Source organism: Euprymna scolopes, chromosome 8 (assembly GCF_053919585.1).
Source record: "Euprymna scolopes isolate OS-2025 chromosome 8, ASM5391958v1, whole genome shotgun sequence".
NCBI lineage: Eukaryota > Metazoa > Mollusca > Cephalopoda > Sepiida > Sepiolidae > Euprymna > Euprymna scolopes.
The window spans coordinates 157,481,438-157,505,958 of record NC_136489.1 but is presented as its reverse complement, the minus strand read 5'-3'; the positions used below and the strand labels follow the sequence as shown (position 1 = coordinate 157,505,958).

The 24,521-nt window shown below is 32.5% G+C and overlaps 2 pseudogenes; both read left to right on the top strand.

Annotated features, from left to right (window-relative positions):
- Window positions 1-4,125: 4,125 nt before the first annotated feature.
- LOC145284372 (5S ribosomal RNA) lies at window positions 4,126-4,242 on the top strand (annotated as a pseudogene).
- Window positions 4,243-12,025: 7,783 nt separating this feature from the next.
- LOC145284118 (5S ribosomal RNA) lies at window positions 12,026-12,142 on the top strand (annotated as a pseudogene).
- Window positions 12,143-24,521: the final 12,379 nt, after the last annotated feature.

The window sequence follows — 24,521 nt, the reverse complement described above, 5'->3', positions numbered from 1 at the left end:
TTACTACATGCTGTACTTATGCTTGTAACTTTTCCTTGGCCACATAGCTAAGATCAAAGTGGAGTATCTGTTCTTAATAGATGCTGTACTTACGTTTGTAATTTTTCCTTGGCCACATGACTAATGTCAAAGTGTAGTATATGTTCTTAACAGATGGTGCACTTACGTTTATAACTTGTCCTAGGCAATGGAAGAGGAAACCCTTCTATTCTAAGGCATTTTTAGTCGCATGCAAGTCACTCTATCGGTCGGTCTGTAAGACATTTGTATTTAATTTTTTTCTTTTTAAGCAAAGGGTATGGAGTAACATTTTTGTCCCCCGATTTATCAGAGAGGGACCTATGTTTTCAATGGGCCCGTCTGTCTGTTAGTCTGGATGATTGACGGATAACCGTCCATTAATTTTTCCTGAAATTTTGTCACAAATTATATTTTAATATATAAATGTGCATAGTAAAAAAAATTTTTTTTTTTTCGCAGGGGCTCAAAAGGGGTTCAAAATTGGCCCAAAATGACACTTTTTATTCCATAACATTTGATCCATCTATTAGATTTTTCTGAAACTTGCCCAAAATGTGGAGGACATTGTTCTTAATATAAATTCAGTATGGGTGACCATGGCAAAAGTCTGGTGTGCGTCCCCCAGGGATTTTTTGTGCCGAAAACGCCCTTTCTTCTGGCGCGTTTCTCATATTTCTCAACAAAAACTTGATATGTTTATATAGTGGTTTCCCATGTTGCTGAATGTAAATAAACATGTGTTAAGGTGTGAAACTACACTGTTTGTCCATTGTCACTGATATTCACGGATCAAAAATTTACCAAAATTGCAAAAAATGACACTTTTTGCTACATTAATCTTTACCTATCCATTAGATTTTTCTGAAACTTGTCCAAAATGTGGAGGCCATTGTTCTTAATATAAATTCAGTATGGGTGACCCTGGTAATATTCTGGTTAGCGTCCCCCGGGGACTTTTAGTGCTAGAAAACACACGTTTTTGAGACTCAACTTGCAGCATCAATTTTTAAAACTATATTTCGTACAGAGGGGGGGGGCATGCATGTACGGCTCGTTTTTTAAGCAAGGGGCATGGAGTAACATTTTGGTCCCCCGATTTAACGGAGAGGGACCTATGTTTTTAGTGGGTTTGTCTGTCCGTTAGTCCAGACGATTGATGGATAACCGTCCATTAGTTTTTTCCTGAAATTCTGTCACAAATTATATTTCAATATATAGATGTGCATGGTAAAAAAAAAAATTGTGTGCAAATTCTCATTTCACCTACAGGGGCTAAAAAGAGGTCAAAACTGTCTCAAAATGGCCAAAAATGACACTTTTTGTCCCGTAACATTTGATTCATCTATTAGATTTTTCTGAAACTTTCCCAAAATTTGGAGGGCATTGTTCTTAATACAAATTTTGTATGGGTGACCCTGGCAAAAGCCTGTTTTGCATTCCACGGGGACTTTTAGTACAGAAAACGCCCTTTCTTCTGGCGCGTTTTTCATATTTCTCAACAAAAACTTGATATGTCTATATAGTGGTTTCCCATGTTGCTGAATGTAAATATACATGTGTTAAGGTGTGAAACTACACTGTTTCTCCATTGTCACTGGTATTCGGCATTCAAAGTGGCTCATAAGAGGTCAAAAATGTACCAAAATTGCAAAAAATGAGACTTTCTGCCACATAAATGTTTACCTATCGATTAGATTTTTCTGAAACTTCCAAAATGCGCAGGGCATTGTTCTTATATAAACTCAGTATGGGAGACTCTAGCAAAATTCTGCTTTGCGCCCCCGGGGACTTTTAGTGCTAAAAATACCCTTTTTTTCATATTTCTCAATTAAAAACTTGATATGTATATCTATATAGTGCTCTCCCATGGAGCTGCATTCAAATAAACATGTGTTATGGTATAAAACTGCATTGTTTTTTCCATTGTCACTGGTATTCAGCATTCCAAAGGGTTCAGAAGGGGTCAAAAATGTACCAAAATTGCAAATAATGACACTTTTTGCCCCATAAATTTTTACCTATCCATTAGACTTTTCTGAAACTTGTCAAAAATATAACTTTTCCTTGGCCACATGGCTAAGATCAAAGTGTAGTATCTGTTCTTAACCGATGCTGGACTTGTTTGTAACTAATAAGTAAATATGTCACAGACCGACCAACTGACAGAGAATAGTTTATGCATACCACAGAATATTTTTTTAGTCGTGTGAAAGCAACTCTCACTCAGCCGGTCGGTCGGCCGGTCGGTCGGCCGGTCGGTCCATAACACATGTACTTTTTATTTCTTTTTATGTTTATTATACCACTATTTATTGTTTTTCGGGGTTCCTGAATATGAAAATAACGTTTCAAATTCCCTAAATAAAATAATTTTTTGTGATATAAAGTGGGGGATCACTTTTCTGTATTAATTTAATGTAAAATGATCACCCACTTTACAACCAGTCAGTCTCAAAGCCATTCAAGTCATCCTCCAGATCATTCAAGTTGTTTTCGAAGGATTCCAGTTATTTTTTTAAGCATTCAAGTCATTCTTAAGGTCATTCAATTCATCCTTAAGTTCATTAAAGTCATTCTAAGTCATTTACTTTTTATTTATTTAAGTCATTTCAGCCCATTTTTCGGTCATTTTAGTTTATCTTTAAGAATTCCATGTCAATCTTACATTCACGCATTCATTAATTACACGAGAACACGCGACTAATGGCTATTGCCCTTGTTTTTCCAATAAGTTCCTTATAGTTTACTGAAAGTGACGTATTAATTTTACTGCTGGGATTTTCAAATAAGCTTTTGTGACCTCTGAACAGTTCCTTAGAATATATATATATATATATATATATATATATATATATATATATATATGTATATATATATACATACATACATACACACATATATATATATATAATTATTTACTATAGTACTATATTACTATAACAATTATTAATTATTAATACTATATTATACTATGTTAGACTATAATACTATTTTACTATAATAAATATTAATTATTAAATACTTACAGACACTAGTGTTTCATCCTTTCGGGAATCATCAGTGCAGGGTGTCACGTAAACATATGTCGATAGATTCGAACCCGGCAACAGAAGCCATCCCAGGGACAGGAATACCATCGTATTCCGCATTCTAACTTGAAAAAACAAAAAAAGCAAAAAAAAAAAAAAAAAAAAAAGAAAAACGTATAATAGGGCCATCGTATCCCAGGATTCTACTATACATATAATGAACTTTGTATGTGCAGGTTCGACCCTATATACTCGGAAATGGCTGGGCCGATTTCCTCGAAATTCCACAGGATGAGTCTTGATGTGTCTGGGAGTGTTCTTACGTAGGTTTTGTATCATTGCACGCCTGATAAGTATCAAACATCGATAATTTGTTACAATCCGAATAAAAAAGCGAATCCGATACTTCTAATTAACATTTTTCAATGGTAGCTTTTACAAACTCGACATCTCTATGCCAAATAAGTTCATCCTTTGCACTTTTATATCGTGTTTGTAGCAAAAATAGTATCTGCAAGGATCATATGACTTAATTCGAAATACTATTTGGGTTTAAATATTTATATATGTCTGTCCCTCTGTTTTATATAAATAATCAGAGAGAGAGAGAGAGAGAGAGAGAGAGAGAGAGAGAGAGAGAGAGAGAGAGAGAGAGAGAGAGAGGAGGTATAACATAAAATCGATTTAAAACAAGCGCAGCAATATTTGACAGGTTTACGAAGAACAAATCTAAAATGCAATTTAAGTAAACATTTCATTTCATCCTTCAATGGCATTGAACACTGTATGAAAGCAACTTCAGAGGTATGATATAGATGTATGCATGTAAATATACAATATAAATGAAAAGTTTTAAAATTAATTGAGGTCCTGTTCTGTAACCGAATTGAATCAAGTTTCACACCCTTGAACATATAAAGAACCCAATATATTATTTAACAGAACTTTCTAAAATATAAGAATCAATTTTGCTAACTTGATATAACTTATATATGCAATCCTCATGCGAGAGAAAAACAATTTAAAGCTTACTCTATAATATAAATCTCACCTGTTTTAATGTATGTATATATGTATATACGGCATAATAACGTTGACACACCGGTTCTCGTCAGATCACCGAAGTTAAGCAACGTTGAGCCTGGCTAATACCAGATGGGTGACCATTTGGGAATTCTAGGCGCTGTATGTGCTCTCCGCTTATCTCGGCATTGTTGCCAGTTGTCTTGTACCTCAGCTTGCCACTGGTATGCAACAATGTTGACTCAGGAGAGGCGTGGTTGGAGATTGCGCAACTCTTGCCACACAAATTTCACGCGCGGGCACCCTTACAGTGGGTATCCATAGTCTGTCAAGACTGAAGGAAGCCTTTTTGTGTGGATGTACGTATGTATGTCTACCTATATAAATACGGTATAATCATGTATGTCTGCATATATATATATATATATATATATATATATATATATATATATATATATATATATATATATATATATATATATATATATATATATATGACATAATCACGTTAACAAACCGGTTCTCGTCATATCACCGATGTTAAGCAACGTTAAGCCTGGCTAGTACCAGATGGGTGATCATTTGGGATTTCTAGTCGCTGTATCTGCTTTGCGCTTATCTTGGCATCGTTTCCGTCCTGAACCTCACCTAGATTTGGTATACGCGTTCCATTTGAGATCAGGAGTAAAGGTCAAGCCTAACTTGAGAAAAATTTCTTTTGGAGAAGAGTCAGATGATATTAAAAATAAAATATATTGAAAGTAAAAATCATAGCGTTTAAATGAGCGAATAAGAAAATTAAAAACACATATAAAGGAACAAAACAAAAACAAAAAACATAAAAATGAAGCAACATCAAGCGTAGATACGAAGAGTTTGGTAGAGAGATTGGTTGAGTGGAGAGAGAATTGGGAGAGACGATAGATGTAGAATTTTTAGCGCGCGTCGCATTGCAAAGTGACGAAATACATCAGACAGAGAAGGCGATCGAGATTGAGGACGATACGGGGGCGGAAAGAGTAATAAATTTATTTGACTATTTGTATGATTTTATTTATTTTTTTCTTTAAATTTTCTTCCTTTGAAGATCGTAACGGTGGGTATGGGGCAGCCAAACTAGATGTCAGCATTGCCCCGCTTTTTATTGAAACCAACCGAGAGCTCTTTTTAGTATCCTCGTTTTTCCCTTAAGTTCAATTGTCTGGATCTCTTTTGAACTTGGTTCATCAGGAATATTAGTTAGGTAGGACTTCAGGTTCTTATCATTATGATATTCGTTTATATATATATATATATATATATATATATATATATATATATATATATATATATATATATATAGTCATCCACATACAGTACTGTTTCGCTATTTCACAGCTCATCAGTGCGGCTAGACAGGCAACTAACTCAAGTCAGGATTGAAACCCGACCGTCTGTACGACAGTCAAGGCTCCTAACCAATACGCTATCGGCGGCTGCTGTGTGAGTTGTGAGTTTAACGATGTTTTGACATCGTCCGAAATACCTAAGCTCGATTTGTTTATACGCTAATGGTAATTCGTGTATCACTTCTTAATATGCTCAATAAAGATAAGGAGCATTATAGGCATCCACATACAGTGCTGTTTCGCTGTTTCACAGCTCATCAGTGCGGCTACCTCAAGCCAGGAGTGAAACCCGACCATCCGTATGACAGTCAAGACTCTTATATATATATATATATATATATATATATATATATATATATATATATATATAGTAATTTATAAAATATATATGGCGATTAAGCTACACTGAATATTCTGCGTTCCATCCAACTATAGGATTCGTCAGGCTTATGCGCATAAGCCTGACGAATCCTATAGTTGGATGAAACGCAGAATATTCAGTGTAGCTTAATCGCCATATATATTTTATAAATTACTAACTAGCTCTACCTACGTATTGAGCACTTTTGAAGTAAATACTTAAAGTTTACGCATAAATCTATACTTTCGTATAGTAAATTTATGTGAATAAATGAAATAGTTATATATATATATATATATATATATATATATATATACGAGCAAAAACACTTTAACAAGGAATGAAAAACATATTTAATCTGAAAAAGAAACACTTGATAAGTGGATAGTCCTTAATCCGCGGAGTTTCGAATAAATGTTTTCCTTCTCATCAGAGGGTAGGAATTAGCAAAATGCGAGATCGGATTTTGCATATGAAAGTATTTGATGAAACAACAAGTAAGTCAAAGATCTTACTTGATAACAAAAAAGTGAAGCAGAGGGAATATGGTGAAGAAAAAGGTGATTACACGTGAATGGATAGTCTGAAGAAAGATAAATAATCCAATGACGGTAAAACCCCAAAATATAACTTCAAGAATATATATATATATATATATATATATATATATATATATGAGTTTGCGTGTATGTGTTTGAGTGTGTATGTGTATTTGCACGTATATGGGTGTATGTGTATATATATCTATGTATGCATATGTGTATATATATATTTGTGTATATGTGTGCATATGTATGCACATCTGTACATTTGTGCAAATGCATATATACACGTATCTTTATATATATGATTATTTATATGTACAAATATATGCATTGGAATGCATTCACGATGTATAGATGTGCGTTATATATAGCTGTATAAGATAGATATATATGCGAAGATATGGATATCATACGGGGATGTATGCATACATATCTGCAAACAAGTTTTTGTGTAGGCTTTACTATGTGATTGTTGTTAAAATAGTCATTACTTTTTAGATTATCATTATCAATAAAAATAATATTATTAGCAACACTTTTATTATAACTGTGCCCATTGTAAGCCTTACTTTATTTATTTAATATCATTTTTGTTTCAACTATTACTGTTATTATTATGAGAAATATTAATAATATTATATTTACCATTCAAAAGATTTATTGCAGTTTCTAATCATTTATTATACATCTTAAAATCAATTGCGACTTGTTTTTCTGTTTTGCCGGTGAAAACAACCGCCAGAGCATTGTATTTTTTTAAAAACATACAACATTCTTCTTTAAAAAACGATAAAAAAATTCACGTCAACTCTTTCGAACATTGTACCAAGCAATGAAAGCTGCCTAAAATAAAAATTTCCCTTTTTTTTAAAGTAGGACTTTTATTTTTTCTCTCTTTCTTTCCTTTTATTTTTAACATTACAAGGCTTTTCCTTTTTTAACATTACTAGTTGTTTTGTTTTTTAACCTTACTAGGCTTTTTCTTTTTTGACATTACCAGGCTTTTTCTTTTTTGACATTACCAGGCTTTTTCTTTTTTTAATATTACTAGGCCTTTACTTTTTTAACATTACTAGGCTTTTTCTTTTTTTAATATTACTATACCTTTTCTTTTTTAATATTACTAGGCCTTTTCTTTTTTAACATTACCAGGCTTTTTCTTTTTTTAATATTACTATACCTTTTCTTTTTTAATATTACTAGGCCTTTTCTTTCTTAACATTACCAGGCTTTTTCTTTTTTTAATATTACTATACCTTTTCTTTTTTAACATTACTAGGCTTTTTCTTTTTTGACATTACCAAGCTTTTTCTTTTTTGACATTACTAGGCTTTTTCTTTTTTGACATTACCAAGCTTTTTCTTTTTTTAACCTTACTAGGCTTTTCCTTTTTTTAACATTACTAGACCTTTACCTTTTTAACATTACTAGGCTTTTTCTGTTTGTAACATTATTAGGCTTTTTCTTTTTTAAACATTACTAGGCTTTTTCTTTTTTAACATTACTAGGCTTTTTCTTTTTTAACATTATTAGGCCTTTTCTTTTTTAACATTACTAGACCTTTTTCTTTTTTTTAAACTTACTAGGCTTTTTGTTTTTTGACATTACCAGGCTTTTTCTTTTTTGGCATTACTAGGCTTTTTCTTTTTTGGCATTACTAGGCTTTTTCTGTTTGTAACATTATTAGGCTTTTTCTTTTTTTAACATTAGTAGGCTGTTTCTGTTTTTAACATTACCAGACCTTTACTTTTTTAACATTACTAGGTCTTTTGTTTTAAAATATTATTAGACTTTTTCTTTTTTAACATTACTAGGCTTTTTCTTTTATTAACATTACTAGGACTTTTCTTTTTTAAACATTACTAGGCCTTTTCTATTTTTAATATTACTAGGCTTTTTCTTTTTTAATATTACAAGGCTTTTTCTTTTTAACATTACTAGGTTCCTTCTTGTTTTAACATTACTAGGACTTTTTCTTTTTTACATTACTAGGCCTTTCCTTTTTTAACATTACTGGACTTCTTTTTTAACATTATTAGGAATTTTCTTTTTTAACATTACACGGTTTTTTCTTTTTAAGATTACTGTAGCTTATTCTTTTTTTAACATCACTAGGCTTTTCTGTTTTTAACATTACTAGGCTTTTTCATCTTTAACATAATTAGGCTTTTTCTTTTTTAAACATTACTAGGCCTTTTGTTTTTTAACATTATGAAGCTTTTTTATTTGACACATTACTAGGCTTATTCCTTTTTAACATTTCTAGGCCGTTTTCAACGTTACTAGACCTTTTCTATTTTAGCATTACACGCCTTTTATTTTTTAACACTAGTAGGCTTTTTCATTTTTTAACATTGATAGGCTTTTTCTTTTTTAAAATTACTAGGCTTTTTACTTTTTTAACAATAGTAGGCGTTTTGTGTTTTTGACATTACTAGGCTTTTTTTCACATTAGCAGGTTTTTTTTTAACATTACCGGTTTTTTTTCACATTACTAGGCCTTTTTCTGTGATTCACATTACTAGGCCTCTTTTTTTAACATTACTAGGATTTTTCTGTTTTTAACATTACTATGCCTTTTCTTTTTTAACATTACTAGACCTTTTTCTTTTTTTTAACCCTTCTAGGCCTTTTCTTTTTTGACATTACTAGGCTTTTTCTTTTTTTAACATTACTAGGCCTTTTCTGTTTGTAACATTATTAGGCTTTTTCTTTTTTTAACATTAGTAGGCTGTTTCTGTTTTTAACGTTACCAGACCTTTTCCTTTTTAACATTACTAGGTCTTTTGTTTTAAAATATTATTAGACTTTTTCTTTTTTAACATTACTAGGCTTTTTCTTTTATTAACATTACTAGGCTTTTTCTTTTACTAACATTACTGGGACTTTTCTTTTTTAAACATTACTAGGCCTTTTCTATTTTTAATATTACTAGGCTTTTTCTTTTTTAATATTACAAGGCTTTTTCTTTTTAACATTACAAGGTTCCTTCTTGTTTTAACATTACTAGGCCTTTTTCTTTTTTACATTACTAGGCCTTTCCTTTTTTAACATTACTGGACTTCTTTTTTAACATTATTAGGAATTTTCTTTTTTAACATTACACGGTTTTTTCTTTTTAAGATTACTGTAGCTTATTCTTTTTTTAACATCACTAGGCTTTTCTGTTTTTAACATTACTAGGCTTTTTCATCTTTAACATAATTAGGCTTTTTCTTTTTTAAACATTACTAGGCCTTTTGTTTTTTAACATTATGAAGCTTTTTTATTTGACACATTACTAGGCTTATTCCTTTTTAACATTTCTAGGCCGTTTTCAACGTTACTAGACCTTTTCTATTTCAGCATTACAAGCCTTTTACTTTTTTAACACTAGTAGGCTTTTTCATTTTTTAACATTAATAGGCTTTTTCTTTTTTAAAATTACTAGGCTTTTTACTTTTTTAACAATAGTAGGCGTTTTGTGTTTTTGACATTACTAGGCTTTCGTTGTTTTTAACATTACTAGGCTTTTTTCACATTAGCAGGTTTTTTTTTAACATTACCGGGTTTTTTTTTCACATTACTAGGCTTTTTCTGTGATTCACATTACTGGGCCTCTTTTTTTAACATTACTAGGATTTTTCTGTTTTTAACATTACTGGGTTGTTTTCTTTTTTAACATTACTAGGCTTTTTCTGTTTTAATCATTACTAGACTTTTTCGTTTTTAACATTACTAGGCTTTTTCTATTTTAATCATTACTAGGCTTGTTCTGTTTTTAACATTACTAGGCATTTTCTTGTTCTTTTTTAACATTACTAGGCCTTTTCCTTTTTTGAACATTACAAGGCGTTTTATTTTTTAACATTACTAGGCCTTTTTATTTTTTTTTAACATTATTAGGCTTTCTTATTTTTTAACATTACTAGGCCTTTTTATTTTTTTTTAACATTATTAGGCTTTTTATTTTTTAACATTACTAGGCCTTTTTATTTTTTTTTAACATTATTAGGCTTTTTTATTTTTTTACATTATTAGGCCTTTTTATTTTTTTACATTACTAGGCCTTTTTATTTTTTTTTAACATTATTAGGCTTTTTATTTTTTAACATTACTAGGCCTTTTTATTTTTTTTTAACATTATTAGGCTTTTTTATTTTTTTACATTATTAGGCCTTTTTATTTTTTTACATTATTAGGCTTTTCTGTTTCGACATTACTAGCCTTTTTCCTTTTTTAACATTATTAGGCTTTTTCCTGTTTTAACATTACTAAACTTTTTCTTTTTTTAAACTTACTAGGCTTTTTCTTTTTAACATTACTAGGATTTTTCCTTTTTTAACATTACTAGGAATTTTCTATTGTTACATTACTAGGATTTTCTCTTTTTTAACATTACTAGGCTTTTTCTTTTTTAACATTACTAGGCCTCTTGTTTTTTAACATTACTAGGCTTTTCTTTATATATATATATATATATATATATATATATATATATATATATATATATATACACATATATATATAATTATTTACTATAGTACTATATTACTATAACCATTATTAATTATTAATACTATATTATACTATGTTAGACTATAATACTATTTTACTATAATAGATATTAATTATTAAATACTTATAGACACTAGTGCTTCATCCTTTCGGGAATCATCAGTGCAGGGTGTCACGTTAACATAAGTCGATAGATTCGAACCCGGCAACAGAAGCCATCCCAGGGATAGGAATACCATCGTATTCCGCATTCTAACTTGAAAAAAAAAAAAAAAAAAAAAAAAACCTATACTAGGGCCATCGTATCCCAGGATTCTACTATACATATAATGAACTTTGTATGTGCAGGTTCGACCCTATATACTCGGAAATGGCTGGGCCGATTAAATCGAAATTCCACAGGACGAGTCTTGATGTGTCTGGGAGTGTTCTTACGTAGGTTTTGTATCAGAGCACGCCTGATAAGTATCAAACATCGATAATTTGTTACAATCCGAATAAAAAAGCGAATCCGATACTTCTAATTAACATTTTTCAATGGTAGCTTTTACAAACTCGACATCTCTATGCCAAATAAGTTCATCCTTTGCACTTTATATCATGTTTGTAGCAAAAATAGTATGCGCAAGTTTCATATGACTTAATTCGAAATACTATTTGGGTTTAAATATTTATATATGCCTGTCTCTCTGTTTTATATAAATAATCAGAGAGAGAGAGAGAGAGAGAGAGAGAGAGAGAGAGAGAGAGGAGGTATAACATAAATCGATTTAAAACAAGCGCGGCAATATTTGACAGGTTTATGAAGAACAAATCTAAAATGCAATTTAAGTAAACATTTCATTTCATCCGTCAATGGCATTGAACACTGTATGAAAGCAACTTCAGAGGTATGATATAGATGTATGTATGTAAATATATAATATAAATGACAAGTTTTAAAATTAATTGAGGTCCTGTTCTGTAACCGAATTGAATCAAGTTTCACACCCTTGAACATATAAAGAACCCAATATATTATTTAACAGAACTTTCTAAAATATAAGAATCAATTTTGCTAACTTGATATAACTTATATATGCAATCCTCATGCGAGAGAAAAACAATTTAAAGCTTACTCTATAATATAAATCTCACCTGTTTTAATGTATGTATATATGTATATACGGCATAATCACGTTGACACACCGGTTCTCGTCAGATCACCGAAGTTAAGCAACGTTGAGCCTGGCTAATACCAGATGGGTGACCATTTGGGAATTCTAGGCGCTGTATGTGCTCTCCGCTTATCTTGGCATTGTTGCCAGTCGTCTTATACCTCAGCTTGCCACTGGTATGCAACAATGTTGACTCAGGAGAGGCATGGTTGGAGATTGCGCAACTCTTGCCACACAAATTTCACGCGCGGGCACCCTTACAGTGGGTATCCATAGTCTGCCAAGACTGAAGGAAGCCTTTTTGTGTGGATGTAAGTATGTATGTCTACCTATATAAATACGGTATAATCATGTATGTCTGCCTATATATATATATATATATATATATATATATATATATATATATATATATATATATATATATATATATATATATATATATATATATACGACATAATCACGTTAACAAACCGGTTCTCGTCATATCACCGATGTAACGCAACGTTGAGCCTGGCTAGTACCAGATGGGTGATCATTTGGGAATTCTAGTCGCTGTATCTGCTTTGCGCTTATCTCGGCATCGTTTCCAGTCGTCCTGAACCTCTATTTGCCACTGGTATTCAACAATGTCGACTCATAAAAGGTGTTGATTGATATTGAGCAACTCTTGCCACAAAAATGTCACGTGCAGGCAGATTTACAGTGGGTATACATAGTCTGTTAATACTGAAGGAAGCCTTTATGTCTGCCTAAAACTTTCGACATAGGAGACGGATTTTCACAAGATCGGTATCATTTTTAAGCCGAAGGTCTCGGAAGACAAATATCTAAAAATTGAAAAAAAAAACCCAATAATTCCTGCCCCATCAACTGGGCAGTTTTCTACAAGAAGGGGGTCGATTTTTTTGCGAGCCATTTTTTCAAGTTATCGTGTCGGTTGGATTGACTTTGCCTAATTTTAAGATCCGAAATTCCGGTCGCGTCATGGAGTAGAGATAAAACATCAGATTTTCTTTCATTTTCTTTTCCGCCTTCGCGTGACGGGTTCGAGCCTCAAAACACCCAGGTAACGCCAGGCACCCAAGCTAGTTATTAATATAACATAAACGACTCGGCTGTAATAACACAGGATGACATTTAAAGAATACGTAGCGAAAAGAACTGGAGGAAACTAGTCAAGCAAGACACATTTATTATTATATACCTTTTCTATATTTTTACAGAAATAATAAAGTATCGTTACACATTCATGAGTATGTTTCAGTAAACTAGTTATAAATAACTAGGGACTTCGTCAAGCTATGTTACTTTTACAAAGTTTAGTACTTTTTTTTACAGAGGAAGCACCACTTACCAAGGCCCGGAGGCCACTCGAGGATGAGGGTTATTGGATATACATTAGTCAATGTGATTATAGCGTAGTAAACATAAGTAGTCGGAATTTTGTAAATTGGATTACTTAGGGGGCGGTTCATCAAGAACTTGTTTACGTAGGACTTGAAGACAATCAGCTGGAAAGCAGGAAATCGGAAGAGAGTTCCACAGGCGCGTAGTTCTAAGAAAGAAGCTTTGTTCGAGGAATCTACATTTAGGTTTGGGTACAGATAAAGAGTGTGGGAAATTATTGATAGTGGTTTCGACCAGACGAGTGTTTTTCATGAAAGTTTAGCGAGGGAGGCGGCTACAGATAGATTGAAGTCAGATGAGCACTTGCCATGAAAATAACTATAAAACAGAGACAGGCTCGCAACGTCTCTTCTGTGGGAAAGAGGTTGCAAAGAAAAGAAAGGGCACCCCCCAACTAAGATACGAAGTCTATTTTGAACTCTGTCAAGACAGGATAAGCTGCTTTTTTCAGCTGCTGACAAGATGTGGCAACAGTACTCCATCGTTGGCCGTACCTGGCTTTTTATGGAGTTAGAGACTTGCATCAGAAGTGAGATATCTACTGGAGCGGTAGAAGATTTCCACCATTTTTCCAGCTGCCTTGACAATGGAGTTGGTATACGCGTTCCATTTGAGATCAGGAGTAAAGGTCAAGCCCAACTTGACAAAAATTTATATAAGTTCTTTTGGAGAACAGTCAGATGATATTAAAAATAAAATATATTGAAAGTAAAAATCATAGCGTTTAAATGAGCGAATAAGAAAATTAAAAAAAACATATAAAGGAACAAAACAAAAACAAAAAACATAAAAATGAAGCAATATCAAGCGTAGATACGAAGAGTTTGGTAGAGAGATTGGTTGAGTGGAGAGAGAATTGGGAGAGACGATAGATGTAGAATGTTTAGCGCGCGTCGCATTCCGAAGGGACGAAATACATCAGGCAGAGAAGGCGATCGAGATTGAGGACGATACGGGGGCGGAAAGAGTAATAAATTTATTTGACTATTTGTATGATTTTATTTATATTTTTCTTTAAATTTTCTTCCTTTGAAGATCGTAACGGTGGGTATGGGGCAGCCAAACCAGATGTCAGCATTGCCCCGCTTTTTATTGAAACCAACCGAGAGCTCTTTTTAGTATCCTCGTTTTTCCCTTAAGTTCAATTGTCTGGATCTCTTTTGAACTTGGTTCACCAGGAATATTAGTTAGGTAGGACTTCAGGTTCTTATCATTATCTTATTCGTTTATATATATATATATATATATATATATATATATATATATATATATATATATATATATATACATATATATATATATATATATATATATATATATATATATATATATATATATATATATATAGTCATCCACATACAGTACTGTTTCGCTAATTCACAGCTCATCAGTGCGGCTAGACAGGCAACTAACTCAAGTCAGGATTGAAACCCGACCATCTGTACGACAGTCAAGGCTCCTAACCAATACGCTATCGGCGGCTGCTGTGTGAGTTGTGAGTTTAACGATGTTTTGACATCGTCCGAAATACCTAAGCTCGATTTGTTTATACGCTAATGGTAATTCGTGTATCACTTCTCAATATGCTCAATCAAGATAAGGAGCATTATAGGCATCTACATACAGTGCTGTTTCGCTGTTTCACAGCTCATCAGTGCGGCTACCTCAAGCCAGGAGTGAAACCCGACCGTCCGTATGGCAGTCAAGACTCTTATATATATATATATATATATATATATATATATATATATATATATATATATATATATATATATATATACGAGCAAAAACACTTTAACAAGGAATGAAAAACATATTTAATCCGAAAAAGAAACACTTGATAAGTGGATAGTCCTTAATCCGCGGAGTTTCGAAGAAATGTTTTCCTTCTCATCAGAGGTTAGGAATTAGCAAAATGCGAGATCGGATTTTGCATATGAAAGTATTTGATGAAACAACAAGTAAGTCAAAGACCTTACTTGATAACAAAAAAATGAAGCAGAGGGAATATGGTGAAGAAAAAGGTGATTACGCGTGAATGGATAGTCTGGAGAAAGATAAATAATCCAATGACGGTAAAATCCCAAAATATAACTTCAATAATATATATATATATATATATATATATATATATATATATATATATATATATATATATATGAGTTCGCGTGTATGTGTTTGAGTGTGTATGTGTATTTGCACGTATATGGGTGTATGTGCATATATATCTATGTATGCATATGTGTATATATATATTTGTGTATGTATTTTACTATGCTGTATTCTTTGTCTTGCACACAATAAAATTTCTATATTTGAAATTTAACTTTTTCAAATCACAAATTTTAAATTCCTAAATTATGAGATATATATATATATATATATATATATATATATGTCAAAAATAGTAATTAGTAAAAACCTTAAGAGAGTGCTCAATACTATTGTAGAGCAAATATGGGTTTTATTTTTATTTTTATTTATTTGGTTTTTAAGTCTGACGAGATTGCTCGATCGTAGGTATGGCCCGGCAACCGAAACATGTGTAACTAAACAGATAAAACGGTAATAAAATAATGTATATATATATATATATATATATATATATATATATATATATATATATATATATATATATATATACAGTAGCAGATGGGTGACCATTTGGGAATTCTAGACCTAAAAACCAAATAAATAAAAATAAAAAATAAAAATAAAACGCATATTTGCTCTGCAATATTATTGAGCACTCTCTTAAGGTTTTTACTAATTACTATTTTTGACATATATATATATATATCTCATAATTTAGGAATTTAAAATTTGTGATTTGAAAAAGTTAAATTTCAAATATAGAAATTTTATTGTATGCAAGACAAAGAATACAGCATAGTAAAATAAATGTCCTTTTCGATGTTTATACATCTCCTCGGAGAAAAAAATATTAGTAAATATTCTAAAAGGTTTGCACCTAATTTGCTAAAGTAATCAACATAGAAAATTAAATTAAATGTTATGACATCCCCTTTAAGAAATTCGTTTCTTATCGTTGATCACTTTCCGTTGTATTAAATTCAGTCAATTTAGCTCTTATGCATAGATCATCGTATAACGATTAGATCACTGTCTGACTGACGTAAATGAACATTACATTTAAAATTAAGATGTTTAAATTCAACGTTATTTCACGCGGTTAATGGTAGCCGAATGGATTAGGTCTCCGCTAATCGAGCCAGAGCGGTCTCGTGATGCGGGGTTCGAATCGTTCGACTGGTATTAATCGCGACACTCTGCACTGAAGATTCCCGAAAGGATGAAACACTAGTGTCTGTAGGTATTTAATTATTATAATAAAAATAATTATATATATGTATATATATATGAGTGCGTGTGTGTGTATGAAAGTGCGTGTGTGCATATGTGGATTAGTATGCAAGTGTGTGAACGCAGTTTACTACATCGTTCAGGCGAAGCTGCTTATATTATTTCTGTCATTCTTTCTTAATTCTTCGCAGCTGACCAAGTCTGCCTCAGTGTTCATCCGCCCGTCAAAGACATTTGTTTTGACACCTGGGCCGTTTCGATATATGCTTTATGAAAACTCCTGCCAGTCTTCATTTGTTTCCCTTGCCGTTATCGGAAAGAGATGTCATATATTAGGATGGAGGTAGGGACGTCAACCGGCCTCCACCTTCCCTACCACCCTGGCACATGTCGTTTAATTTTCAACGTTCATTTGTTTTGTTTTTGTTTTTTTTATTTTTAAATTTGGTCTTGCTTATCACTACGAGTCATCAGATATGCAAGTCTGGCACGTTCACACGTGTGAAGCTGAGAATGGCATTCGAATGTAAGTTAAAATGTCCCCCAAAAAGAACATACAAGAAAAAACAAAATTATCAGAATATATAAGAGTCTCTGTCATTATTATAAGTTATTTACAAATTTTAGACAAGCTATTGTCAGGATGGCAATAAAAAGTGGTGTCTCCTGGAGTTTGAGTGACAAAATGTTACAGCTGGTCTCGAAAAATCGTCCTCTTTTGCGATAACCGTTGCAAATTATTTTGCCTTATCGCAACATCAGTTTACCTTTGATTTCTCATTAGCAGCGGAAATCAGTTTTGCCAGATATGATTGACAATAAATTAATTCAAGGTCCTATTGACTTGCCGCTTCCTTTTCTGAAGGTCTGGACGATACATTATTATAAGGGCTATGACAACAGCATAATCTGTTCATTATTTTGACTCTCGAGTATATATCCGATACATTTAGACACAATTGATCAACCAAGAACTACATCTCTCTATATAAAAACATATAAGATATAAATGGATATATACCTGAGAATCAAAACAAGGAACATAATATGCTGTTGTCATACATTTACCGATGGTACACTACTTGAAGTTCTTCATTCAAATTTCTTGCCTAACATTCACAAGGAACATGAATTGGAACATTTGGAGAGGGTGTTACTTATTTTACTGTTAATACTGCTACGACTGATTACCAGAATGATTGCCGTTGTGGAGAAAAAAACACATTCCTAGATGAGCTATATACTTTATTTATATTTCTTACCCGGTTAAGAAGAAAGGAAACTATATTCGCATATTAGACTTGGATCCTTCATTTATATTGTAACACTTCTACTTATTTAACTCTACATCAAAATTAAATCCTGGCATCCGATGATCCTTATTGTTGTAGAAAGGTTATGCCTCAGTTACATTTAAGCCGTGATAGAAATCTATTTTTATGAAGGCATCCCTGTATAGCATCAAGTCTTTTATTAAAAATTTCCTCTTTGGAATTCACTAGGTAGAAGGCTTCCAATAAACATAGATTGCACCTTTTTGATTTCCCAGGGCTGTACTTCTTCCCCCTGTCCACTACTGACCATTTTAATTCAAAATTTGCATTATTTCTGTTAAGTCCCTTAATCCAATCACCTAATGCAGTGGTATTTTTATTTTTATTTCTAATGCTTATTTTTGTGCCCACCCCCCTGCTGTAGTTTACGCCATCTCTATTAGTTTCTATCCCAGGTTCCTTTTTAAATGACACTACGTGATTTCTGTATATGTCCTTAAACACTGTTCCCGTGGCTCCCAGATATATCTTCTGAGTGTTATCGGTTTTTATCTCGCATTTATACACTATTTCCGAGGTTAGACATTTCCCATCCAACGGACAATTTTCAGGTATTCTGCAATTACATTTTCTGTTTGGTATATTTTCGCTTGATGCTAGTTCGTTATTGTTTCTTATTTTGCTGATTTTTCTATTGTTGGAGCTAATCATAATGTTAGTTAAGTTTCTGGATGTTGAGAAAGATAATTTGTTTCTATTTATTATTTTGCTTAGTTTATTTACCGGTGGGAAGTTTTGGTCTATTATCCTATAGAATTCCTTAGGTATATTATTTCTGATATGCTCGTTGAATGGTGGATTGAACCAAACCTGTCTCTTGCGTCTATTTCTCTTATTAATGATACCACCCTCATCCTTCCCTGTTTTGCTGTTATTATTCCCCCCCCCGTTTCTATTCTTATGATCATTTTCAACGTTTTCCTTATTGGTCTTAGGTTGTTTTCTAGCTCTCATTGCCATGTTGTACGAGATTACGCAGTGAGGTTTGTAGTCACTATTATTGTTATGTTATATTCAATTTTTTCGTTGTATCCTGATCTCCTAAGGGTCTCATTGTAGTATTCCTTGTTTTTTCAAAAAAGATTCTCCTTCTTAGAAAGTTTTGAAACTCTTTTAGAAATGTTGGGGATCAGTGCTTTCTTCATGCATTTCGGATGGTCTGATCGGTAATCTATGTAGAAAGTTTTTTGGTTTCGTCCAAAACGTCCAGAAAGTTAACTATCCTGCAATTGCTGTCCATTGTTATTTCTAATCCAAATTCCTTTAAAACATTTCTGATGTTTTTTCTTGATTTTTCCGTAATACGGTCGCTAAAATTAACTACGAAAAGTGCGTCGTCCCTGTAAAGACCCCCATTTAAACCTGGAATTTTTTTGTCTATCTCTCTTAGTATGTAGATACCAACCAAGTCAGTGACCCTTGAGGAGTCTGGGGCACCCATTGTAATGTCAAAATGGCCCTCTCTATTTTTTCTGGTCCACAATTCACCGTTATATCTAATTAGAGTTTTTCTGGCTATTTTTATAATTTCAATTTCCAACTTAGTTAAGTCAGTTTAATCTTCTGATAGTTTAAGTACCTTCTTAAAAAGTGATGGGGAAATGGAGGGGTGGTACGCATCTATGTCGAACATGATAAATTTACTTTTTGGGTTTTTAGGGATCTTGTCAAACCATTTGATTACTTTCCCTGAAGAGATCCAGACATTGTGCTTAGTTTTGGATTTTAAGGTTGGTATGATCCTGTCAAGTATCTTTTTACCAATATTACCTATATCGGATGCAGATGGGACTATAAGTCTAATACTTGGTTTATTATTGAAGTCCGGTTTATGGTCTTTCAATAGAAACCGAGGGTTAAGTGGGGTGTAAACTTCTATTTTGTCTTGAATGTTCATTTTCTCACATATTTTTAAAGCTAACATGTTCATTCAAAATAGATCCTCTTCAGTTGCTTTCTCGTATTTATTATTAAGTTCAGTTAGAATGAGATTATTATAAGGTTGAAAACTCATACTGTAAAGGTTCATGGTTTTATCTGCTGGGACCATAAGGTTGTCCATTATTTTTTTGAAGGTCTTATTAATATTTTTTTAGCTTGGAGTTTAAATATTCATGCTTTTTTAACTCTTAAAGTCTTTACCATATTTATCAAGTCCAGCTCAAAACGTTCCAATGATTGTAACTGTGGTAGGCATTTTCTACATTGTAGAGTTTGCATTTTCTACTTGTAGAGTTTGCAGTAGTTCACGCAGTTTTCCTCCGAAGGGTTTCCATTCAAGCCTTTATCAACAGCGGCGGTGATGTTTTTTCCTCGTTAATTTTTATAGTGTGGTGATATACCTTTTATCTGATTCTTTTAATGAAATCCTTTACTGCCTGGATCCTACTCATTGTGTATTGCTTGTGTCCTGGAATTGCTATGTTCTTAGGTGAGAAAGTGATTTCCTCTTTTGATAACATGTTGTATGTATTGGTGTATTTTTCCAACTCACAATAAGGAGCAGTATAGACTTATATGTAATATACTGAGTCTGTGTAATTCAGTAAATTTTCATATACCAATAGATTTAAGACATCTTCCCATCGGAGTGAAACACACTTGGAGCCATGGGTGGTTTTGCTGCTAGAATAATAATTAGAGGACATACACTATTTAATTCATTTAGACAACCCAAAAACACAACGCATGAATTATATGACAAGAGCAGCATAAGTGATTAATAACAGATGCGGGTTAAACACAACCTATTCCTTTAGATCATAAACACAATTTATATACTTAATTTATTAAATAAGCCATTACAGCACGTTCTGGACCTATATGATTAAATTAATTATTAAATCATAGTCGCCTTCTAGTAATTAATGAACCGAAAACACAAACGGTCTGAATTACCTCCCTTTAACCATTTTAAGAAACAAAATCGACCCAGTTTCAAACAGAATTAACTAGCAGTACTTAACAACTTAATTGGATTATCTCTCTTCAAATCATCCTAAGCAACGACATAAAAGTCAGTAAATAGATTAGAACACTTCACCCGAAATGTCCTACAAGGGTTATATATATTTAATACACCCATTTTACATTATTCTCATATTCAATCAAATTCTAAACCGGAAATGGTATTATAGCCATGTACCAATAGAACGATAATCTATAAACATTACTTGCCAATAATACGAAACTAAAACTAACCGTAACATCTTTACAATGTTGTTACGGCCATAATATAAATATAGATACCAAATTAAAAAAAAAATATTTTTACAAAAATCAATCATTGGGAAATAAAGGAATTTTGGATTGCAACAAATGGGATATATTCAAAACACATTTTTCTTTTTTTAAATGTCTTAGGGCTCCCCGTAGAAACTTCACATAACTCTGTTTTAAATAAGGATACGAAAATTAGGCGATACATCAATATTTAAATGGGCTTTTCCGTAATCACAACCAAGGTAAATGTTTCTCGCATGATTTTCCCGTTAGGAATCCCCCCTTTTTTCTTTCTATTCAAAAAATGCTACATTGCCAAAAGTGTGTTTATTCATGAAGTCTGAAGAAATGCTGGTTTCTGAAAATTGTCTAACGATATAATGCTTGAAATTGTCGAACTGGACATTGAAACAATTGTAACATAAAATGAAATACACTTCTTGTTGCCATCAACACCTTGTCTTGAAGTCTTGATTTTGCACACACAGTATATATATCCTCGGATGAGAAGTTTTGTCTTCTTTGAAACTCCACGGATTAAGGAGCACCTTGTTACCATCTTTATGTATGTATGTATATATATATATATATATACATATATACATATATATACATATATATATATATATTGTATTTTGTGTAAATAAATTGTTAGATTAGATAAGTCATTGGTACCGTCGGTTTCAAACCCGATAATTAGAACCGAAATGATTATTGGCTGAAGAGAGCTTGATATGGATATCTAAAACGGTCCTAATTATCAGGCTTGAAATCGACGGTACCAATGACTTATCTCATCTATCCACTTTCTGTACACAAAATACAATATATATATATACATATATATACATAAATATAAATATTCTCTTTTTTCGGATTTTCCTTTTAATTGAGCACTCTAATGGGTTTCTTTTTTTTTTTTAAAGTTAATGACGCACACACAAATATATATATATATATATATATATATATATATATATATATGTAAAAGAGATTTAGAAGGCTGTCACAGTGCGAGGAATGAATTATAGTCGCTGTTTGTAAGAGGAGACGAGAACAAGTGGTGATTTACACATCAATAAGTACATATATATACATATATTTTTATTATTTTTTATTTATTTTTTTTATATATATACTTATTCAGTTGTATGGTAAAATGTCTTACTTGTATTCATGCGACGTATTCCATTATTAATTTCTGAAAAATTTTCCCTTTTCAAATGGTTTGCGTAACAGGTCGATTCAAAGCATGCTGGATGGAGGGCCGGAACTAACCCGACACACACAAATATATATACATATATATATATATATACACATATATATATATATATATATATAGATATAAATATATATATATATATACGTAATACAGTGTAGATCCTGTCTTTATGTAGTTCCTAGTCTAGCCGCACTAGAATCTGCCTGTGGATGACTATAAATGCTCCTTATTTTTGGTTAAGCATATTGGTGAGTGAAATAAAAATTTTAACTAGCGTATAATACAATGCTCTTGGCTAAAAGAAATGGTGTTTAAGTTTTGACAACGTTGATGATTGTAATTTCAGCTTGCTAGAAGCAGCCAAAATAGGTTAACAATTGCGCATTATATTTACTTGTATGTCTACCCGACAAATATACAGTAAAGTTACTATACAGTCTTATTGTTTTATTGTATTATATTTGTATTAATAGTTAATATTTACTTTTTACTGGATGAGACATTTCCTACATAAAATACTCACGAAACTCCACATGAGACCATACATTCCGCGCCTAATTTACGGACTTCTTGAGGATGATCCTGATCGCAGGTCTCAGTTTTGCGAACAGATCGTCAGGATGTGTGAGGATAATCCCACTTTCTTGGACGAGATTGTGTGGACTGATGAAGCCACATTCAAACTTTCGGGACACGTAAATCGTCACAACTGTATTTATTGGAGTGACACAAATCCTCATTTTACGATCACGTCCCAATTGAACCAGCCTGGAATAACTCTCTGGGCAGGAATATCGTCTGATGGAATTGTGGGTCCACAGTTCTTCGACGGAACTGTTACAGGAGAAAGGTACCTGGACAAACTGAGAAATTTCATCGTACCGGCATTGAGACAACGACCAGATTTCAATAACTTGTACTTCCAACAGGATGGAGCCCCACCCCATTATGCTACAGCTGTCCGAAATTTACTGGATGAGACATTTCCTGATAAATGGATCGGCAGGTGAGGGCCCATTGAATTTCCTCCACGATCTCCAGACATAACGCCAATGGACTTTTTTGTCTGGGGAGTCATCAAAGACTCTGTGTATTCGAGAAAGCCAAGAAGTGTTGAAGATCTTCGACAATTTGTTATTGATGCATTTGCCAACCTTGATCGTGACTTGTGCACCAAAGTTTGTCAGAGTGTGGTGTCACGTTGTCGAGAATGTATTGGAGCTGAAGGCCTCCAATTTGAATATTTGTCATAGAAATTGTTTGCCTTGATTGTTACAGTCTTTTCGGATGTAACACGTGTATTTTCTGAGATTTTTATAAACATAAAGGTGTTATTTCTTTTTATTTCTTTTGTTACAAATAAATATTTTAATACAATATCTTACTGTACTGTTAATATATTACAGGGTGTCTGTATAGTAACTTGTAAGACTGTATAGTAACTTTACGGACACCCTGTATAACAAAAGGAATTCATGACTATCGTGCATCTACAAGTTTGAAGCATGTTGTCATATGAAATATAGAGACAGCAAAAAAGGAATAGCTCTATAGATGGCCAGGAGGACGACACGACGTTGTTTAAAATCGAATGATGATCAACAAATTCTCCACTCTCCCATGCGTTTGGTTATCGAAATCGATGAAATCTCCCATTATTTTTTAATCAAATACATTGATTGGCAGCTGTAGTTAGTGAGCCCCCCCCGCCTGGAGTAGTACATGAACGAACGTCACCTGCGTGTCCTCAGTGACTTAGTCAAAATACATTGTAGTTGACATTGCACTGTAGAGAATCTACTGCTCAATTTATGAAATTTTCTGTAAATAATGGTTTCATTTAAAATGGAAAAGTCAAGTATCATGGTTCAATTGAAATCTAAACAGAAACATTCATTTCGAACGCGCCTCTGTTTTATCAAAGAACCAAATGTTGACTTTATAGAATTATTCTTACATAATCACTTGAATTAAAGTAAAACATACGA